This window comes from Terrapene carolina, unplaced genomic scaffold, assembly GCF_002925995.2.
Source record: "Terrapene carolina triunguis isolate 2854851 unplaced genomic scaffold, T_m_triunguis-2.0 Scaffold662, whole genome shotgun sequence".
In the NCBI taxonomy this organism is placed as follows: Eukaryota; Metazoa; Chordata; order Testudines; family Emydidae; genus Terrapene; species Terrapene triunguis.
Window position 1 is genome coordinate 2,155,963 of NW_020665013.1, and position 7,870 is coordinate 2,163,832.

Genomic DNA, 7,870 nt, shown 5'->3' on the forward strand with positions numbered 1-7,870 from the left:
AAGGCAGTGATCCCACTTGTCTGGTGCTCCCGGGGCTGGATAGTCTCTATGGCCTTGTAACAGCCAGGTTCCAGATGGAATGGTTTGAAATCCATTCAAACATAAAAGCCTAGGGAAAGTTTGAGACCCAGTATTTCCTGTAGGTGTCGGCTCCCTGAGGGTGTTCCCATAACTGAGGTCAATTGTGGCCCAGACCATCTGGCACAGACCGTTGCAAGCCATCCTCTTCCTAGCCACCTCAACAGTGGGCAGGCACCGTCCCAGGGGAAAGCGGCAGAGGCAAGTCGAGTGAGCGGAGGTTCAGCCAGCTCAGCTTCGTCTTAATGCTGGGTGCTCCCTGAAGTTCCCATGGGATATTGCAGGATGTGGGCACCCCAGGCCCATCATTGAGGCTGACCGTCCCTGGGGCGACACAGGAAGTGCTTGCTTAAGCTGGTCAAGCAGCTCCCATGCTGGGATTGGAGGGACACAGTTTGGCTTTCCACATGGCTTTTCTCTGGGCACACGAGGGGCTGCTGCTGGCCCTGAGGCTAAGTTGGCATGAAGGAGGCTTTTCATCCTGACCGCAGGTGATGAAAGATTGCAGACTGGCTCCCTCAGGTGGGGCAGGTCTTCATGAGCTGTGCCACCTTGTCACCCCAAAAGATCAGCTGTTGGTGCTGCAGCCCAGCTTCCCAGAGAGATTCTTGCTCTTGCACAGGGCCATCCTGTGCCGCTCCAGGCTCACCGAGTGACTGATGTTGCTGACGTAGCAGATAATGTGCTTCATCTGCTTGTGCAGCTCCATGACCATGAAGGGCTTTCTCAGCTACCTTGAAGATGGTGGACATGGGCCTGCTAGCTCCCGCAGCTGGCCCTGAATCCTGAGGAGCATGCCTACTAGGCCCATGTTGCCGGGTGCAGAGGGCAGGCTGTAGGGCTCAGGCTGCGGGTCTTGCAGGCCTGTGAAGCAGTGCGGGCCAGGGTGCTTCTGCTGCAAGCACTGCCGTGCCCTGGGGCATAGGGACCACCACTGGCCGTGCTGCTAGTAGGCCACCTCCTCCCTGCAGGGCACCCACTGCTGTGCGGTCCCCGGGCTTCCTGCAGGCTGGCACAGGGACCCGGCCTCCCTGTTGGGCCGCTCCACAGCGGTCCTTGTAAGGCAGGAGTGGGCAGGGGCGACCTGGGGGGCCTGGCTGCCCAAGGGGCATGGGGAGATGGGGGTCTGGCATGGAGCCAGCTATGGGCAGGGGACTCCGCTCACAAGCTGGGCCTGGCCTCCCCTGGAGCCTGTTCTGCAGCTGCTGTACGAGGCAGTGTCACCTCTTGAGGGCTCCGCGCTTGGCTGCTCAATGCTGGTGGGCAGTGGGCTAGGCAGAACACTGTGCTAGCCCTGCATGCTGTGTGGGCACCGCAGGGTCCTGGCCGTGCCCTTGTGCTACGTGGGGAGATCTCGTGTCCAGGCCAGGCAGCCCTTGGCAGCCCCAGGGGAGGGCAGGGCAAAGCGCACTCTGGGGCTGAGCTGCACAGAGGAGCCTCCCGGCCCAGGTGAATGACTTGCTTTCCCGGGCTCCAGAGCCTGAGGGCCTGCCCTAGCCCCACATCAAACTCGCTAGCCAGCAGCTAGCACCAACCCCACCAGGGAGTATGCCAGGGCTGGAGGCTGCCACAGGCTGCAGTACTCAGGCTGCTGCCCATGACTTCTGACTGTGAAGCAGGGCCTGCCAAGGGCTTAGATCCCTGGGGAGTCTTGGCTTGCCAATGCAGAACGCTGCAGCTCTGGGACTGGACAGGTGGAGCTCCCTCCAGCTGAGGGAGCAGTACTCAATCCTGCCTCCTCCCCCGCTCTTCCCCTTCAGCCTTCCTCCTGCAGCAGGCTCTGGTGCCTCTCCTAGGTGGACCCCCAGCAGAGTCCTACCCCACCTGCTCCACCACAGAGCTCTGGCTAAGTTGCATTAACCTAGGTGATGTTTCTTGTATCCATAAAGCACCCACAGTGCAGGCCATGCTGGAAGACTCGGACCTGCCCTGAAGAGCTTATGTGCACACACTGATCCCAGTGCTAGTGTAGTAATGGCTCTGACTGTCCGCTGTTTGGAACGGGGACTGGCTTTTATTACATACATGTACAGCACTTCGTACAATGGGACCTCAACTGGGGGTGCTAGGTCCTACCGCAGTTCACATCATAAATACATTTTCAACCCCAGGTGCTAAGCCAATACAAATCCCAGTCTGATAGGCACACGCCTAACCCGAGGGACTGGGGTCTTAGCTGATCCCATGTTCCTCTTCTTTCTCCATTCTTTTTCTGCTCTTTGTTACCTGCACCCATCATGCTGCATCTAGACCAGTGGTTCCCAAACTGGGGTTTGTGAACCCCTGGGGGTTCGCGAAATGTTACAGGGGGTTCTCGGGGAAAAATTCCCTAATGGCAGAAAGAGCTGTCCCTAGGGACCCAGGGCAGCCCGGGGCCAGCAGCCCGGAGCCCCTGGACTTCCAAGAGCTAAGCAGATCAAAGCAAGCATATCTATCACACTGAGGAGATTTAAACTTCAAAAGTCCTTATAAGAAATGGAAAGGGGGGTGGATATTTTTTGCTGTTTTTAAAATTAAATAGGCAGCTAGTATTGTTTTTAAAATTATTATGAAGAACAAGTTTAAGTTTTGTTGTAACATGCGTTGTTTGCCTGGACTGCTCAAGACCTCAGTGCTTGTGTAGGAGGAACTCTTTGAGTTGGCTTCTTAAATACCTTCATTCTTTCACATCTGATACTCCTTGATGAAACATAGGAGCCTTGTCTTATAACAGGCTTATTCAAAGTGATGCAAGCTACGAAAGTGAGATCTTGCCGTTTTCATAATGTAATAAAAATACTGTAATGATAAATAATAATTAATAATAAATAGTGTGTAATAAACATGTCATAAAACAAATTTTATATTTCCAAGATCACTGCTTTTATAATTTATACTCAGGTAAAGGAGAAAATCCCTGGAAATATTCATTTTTAGGAGGGGGTTCGCGAGACTTAACATTTTAGTGAAAGGGGTTCACAGGATATTAAAGTTTGGGAAACACTGATCTAGACTGAGGCCCCGAGAGGGCAATCAGAGCCATGTGGGAAGATCCTGGGCCCAGCTCCACCTAACACCCAAATTTAGGCTTTGCTGTGACCCAAACTCCTGCTCAGCTGCCCCTCCACCCCTGTAAGCACTTAAACATTCAGAGTTGAGCACCCCCCGGGAACTCATGAATTCGGTGCCTCGGCTCTCCTCACTTTGATGCAAGGGAAGACTGGGATAACGTGCCCCCCCCAGCTGGGAGGGATCCCTGCTGTTTGGTGTCTGTTTCAGTTGGGCCCCCCAGACATAAAAGGATCTTTGAGAGGCTAAATCTCTCCTAGAGAGCGCCAGCCTACAGGGCTCTTTTGTGATTTCTTGTTTTTTGTAGCCTGTCTTCCACTGTCACCTAAAGGAGTGATGCCCTCTGTCATGTTCCTGTACCAGATATGGACTGGCTGCAGAGCTTTCTCATACACACCCGCTGCATTCATCATCAGCAAGGCTACGATTATGTCACGGAGGTCATGGTGTCCCTAGCCTCTGTTTGTCAGAGGGTGGAGATGGATGGCAGGAGAGAGATCACTTGATCATTACCTGTTAGGTTCACTCCCTCTGGGACACCTGGCATTGGCCACTGTCGGTAGACAAAAGGAACAGGAGTGCTTGTGGCACCTTAGAGACTAACACATTTTTTTGAGCATAAGCTTTCGTGGGCTACAGCCCACTTCTTTGGATGCATAGAATGGAACATATATTGAGGAGCTATATACACACATACAGAGAGCATGAACAGGTGGGAGTTGTCTTACCAACTCTGAGAGGCCAATTAAGTAAGAGGAAAAAAAACTTTTGAAGTGATAATCAAGATAGCCCAGTACAGACAGTTTGATAAGAAGTGTGAGAGTACTTACATGGGGAGATAGATTCAATGTTTGTCGGTAGACAGGATACTGGGCTGGATAGACCTTTGGTCTGACCCAGTGTGGCCATTCTTCTGTTCTTGTTCTTAATCCGTGACTTCCAGAGACCTCTGTGACATTTTCTACCACGGGGCAGGAGCTCCCAGCCGGCTCCCCCACATCGCCCAGCCCCGCCCTGGTGGAGGAACTCTGCAGCTCCCGCAGCACGTAGCAGGGGAATCCCCTGCAGCTGCCCAGCTGCAGCAGGCAGCGGGTCCCTGCAGCTTTGAGCCGCCACGTCGGGTGAGGGGACCCTGCAGCAGCCCAGCTGCCGCAGGTGGCAGGGAACTTCCCAGAGCTGCTCAGCCACCACACGGGGGAGTTGGGGGCCAGAGCTCCCACTCACTGCAGCAGCGGGGGACCCTGGAGCCCCAGCAGCAGTGGGTGCTGAACCCACCTCCCCATTTTGTCAGGGATATTTTTAGTGAAAGTCAGGAACAGGTGGGGGGGACTTCTGTGAATTTTTGTTTATTGCCTGTAACCTGTCCATGTTTTTTACTAAAACTATCCATGACAAAATCTTACCCTTAATCATCAGATCCTTTAATGCTCTGCCAGGTATAGCTGAGGTTAGCTTAACTAAGGTACGTATCAAGTATCAGGGGGTAGCCGTTAGTCTGTATCCACAAAAACTACAAGGTGTCCGGTGGCGCCTTAAAGACTAACAGATTTATTTGGGCATAAGCTTTCGTGGGTAAAAAAACCTCACTTCTTCAGGTATGTATGTTACACACAGGGCCACCTACTGGCTGAATAGTACAATACAGTTTAGCACTGCATTACATCACCTATAAATTCTACATTCCTACCACTTACAATATTTACACTATCACTAACTTTGAAGTTCAATATGTATCAGTCTGTTGACTGTCTCTGAATCATACTGGTTTCTAATTACATGACCTGAACATGTAACAACTTGTTCATCTGGCTGTCTATTAATTGCAACGACTGGCTGTAGCTGGTTTGGAATCCCTGAGTCATCTTCTTGTTCTGCACCTACCATCTGTAGAGTTTGCTCTCTTGATTATTCTTTCTGAGGAACACACTGTAAATGTTGATGGTTTCTGTTGAACTCTCCACTGTCAGCCTCAGTTACATATGATTTGGGTGCTGAATTCTTTGTCTTTACACCAGCTGGAGTTGTCCATCCTTTTTCTCCATCCAATTTGACATGAACATGGTTTCCAAGTTCTAGACCTGGCAGTTGTCTGAGTCATGTCTGTTGTAAAAATGTTCATAAAATCTTTTTGCCTTTGCATCTGATTTAGCTACTCTCTTCATGTCTGCCCACCTTGAGATAGATTCTTTTCCAAAGTTGGAACAGTAGTTCTGAGTTGTCTCCCCAACAGGAGTTGTGCTGGTCTGTATCTAGTCGCTGCTACTGGTGTTGATCTGTAGCTCAGAAGAGCAAGGAATGGATCTTGCTGCTGTAGGGTTTTCTTGGCTGTCTGTACAGCTCTTTCAGCCTCTCCATCACTAGTGGATAATGGTGGCTCCTAGTGTCCCTACGCCTCTGACTGTCAGATGCTGGGACTGCTCAACAGGGAATGGATCACTTGATAATTGCCCTGTTCTGTTCATTCTCCCTGAAGCATCTGGTACTGGTGCCTGTTGGAAGACAGGATATTGGCAGATGGACCACTGGTCAGACCTAATATGGCCATTCTTATGTCATATGATCAAATCATATTTTGTTCAGAATGACTTAAATTCTGCTGCAGTGAATTGTGGTCTGTTGTCCATCACTAGTTATTCAGGAATACAGAAGTGAGCAAAAGTGCATTCCAGTTTACTCATAACATGTTATGTCTTTCAAGTATATTATTTCTATGTACCTGGAAAAATAGCCCACGATGACCAGGTAATGATGTCTTCTGAATCTGCATAAATCTGCAGCTTGTCTCTTCCAAGGTCTCTCTGGTAGGGGTGTTGGTAAACTGTATGGTTCAGCATTGTTCATCTTGAACACTGCATGCAGTTCTGGTTGCCCCATCTCAAAAAAGATATATTAGAATTGGAAACGGTGAAGAGAAAGGCAAAGAAAATGATTAGGGATATAGAACAGCTTCCTTATGAGGAGAGATTAAAAAGACCGGGTGTTGAGTTTAGAAAAGTGATGACTAAGGAGGGATATGAGAGAGGAGGGGGTGCTGTAGTTTTATGCAGAAGAATGCACTCACCGCAGGGGCAGCGGAAGCTTCCTAAAAGTGTGTGGGGGCCACTGGTGCCTGAACCATGGCCTCACCCTCCTGCGCTGCCCCCACACCACCCCTTCCCTCGAGGCCTTGCCCCTGCATCACCCTTCTCCCCAAGGCCCCGCCCCTTCTCCCCAGGCCCGCCCCCACACTGCCAATTCTCCCCGAGGCCCCACCCTCATGCTGCCCCTTCCCTGAGGCCCCGCTCCTGTGCCACCTCTTCCCCATGAGACCCCCCCCCCCACTTGCTCTTCTTTGCCTCTCACCCACTTATGGCTGACCTCCCTTGTTCTGGTGCCCCTAGTTCACCAGAGTGCTTGTTAGTACCCATAAATTGTTATTTAGAGAGACACGGATTTTCTTGAGGTTCAGTTCCGCTTCCTCCTTGCTAGAAGGCAGTTGTCTGTAGTTTTCCTGTTCCTGATTAAAACAAAATAAACAAAACAGCTGCCGCTGTCTATGAGTGATTATACGTGTTCCTCACCACACAAATACAACTGCTGTGGAGAATGTGAATAGGGAAGTGTTATTTACCCATTCACACAACACAAAAACAAGGGTCACCAGATGATATGACTAGGCAGCAGGTTGAAAACAAAAGGCAGCCCAGCCTGTCTTCATGCACTGCAGGGGCACGCTGCGGAATCCTTGCCGGGGTGTTCTGAACTCGGTACGTTCCTGGAGCATTGGTCCATTGACGGCTCTTAGCCAAGGGGTCAAGGCCCCACGTTCTGGGGGTCCCTAGCCTGTGACTGCCCGAAGCTGGCAGTGGAGAAGAGGGAGGGGAGCCTGTGGGCAGCCAGGGCACAGGACTGGCCAGGCCATGGGTCAGACCCAGTGTGGCTGCGGGGGGCAAAGCGTGCCCAGGGCTCGCCCCCCTATGCTCTGGGAGTGGGGCCGGGGCCACGGGCCCGGGGCCCCAGGAGCGGCTCAGCTGGGGCGACAGACAGCAAACGTGAACACTCGGAACAGGGGGTGGGGGTAAAAGGAGCCTATATGAGGCTACGTCTTCACTACGGGGGGGGGTCGATTTAAGATACGTAAATTCAGCTACGTGAATAGCGTAGCTGAATTCGACGTATCGCAGCCGACTTCCCCGCTGTGAGGACGGCGGCAAATCGACCTCCGCGGCTCCCCGTCGACGACGCTTACTCCCACCTCCGCTGGTGGGGTACGCGCGTCGATTCGGGGATCGATTGTCGCGTCCCGACGAGACGCGATAATTCGATCCCCGAGAGGTCGATTTCTACCCCCCGATTCAGGCGGGTAGTGTAGACCTAGCCTAAGAAAAAGACCCAAAAATCGGGACATCTGGTCACCGCCGGGCCCGGTTCTCTCCTAGCCCCGCCCTGGGAGGCCCGACTCTATGGTCACAGCGCGAGGTAGAGAGAGCCCATTAGCAGCTCCCCCTCGCGCTCTCTCCCTCTCCTCAGCATAGGAGGACCGGAAGGAGAGGTTGATATCCCAGAGCTCCGCACAACCTCGCTCCTTCTCCTTCCGGTGTGGCGCCGTTCGCGTTGGGGCAGGTGAAGTCGGTGCTGGCCGGTCGGGAGAATCCGCGTCCATCCGGTGCGGGGAGGCGCTGGGGGGCCCCTCGGTGCGGGGGGGTCGAGGTGTGGGGAGCCGGGGGCGCTGGCTGGGGCCGGGAGGCTGGATGGGGGGCAGCTC

General features: G+C 52.7%; 1 protein-coding gene across 2 annotated transcripts in view; it reads left to right on the forward strand.

The window, feature by feature from the left end:
• The first annotated feature begins 7,630 nt into the window (after window positions 1–7,630).
• The window catches only part of RPL36 (ribosomal protein L36), a 6,413-nt gene continuing 6,173 nt past the window's right edge, over window positions 7,631–7,870 (forward strand). The window contains exon 1 of one of the 2 annotated variants that reach the window (XM_026659706.2): window positions 7,631–7,728. The gene's annotated coding sequence lies outside the window, so the exon portion shown is untranslated. Of the gene's footprint in view, window positions 7,772–7,870 lie in introns of both variants that reach the window. The other variant, XM_026659705.1, reaches the window with a different exon arrangement.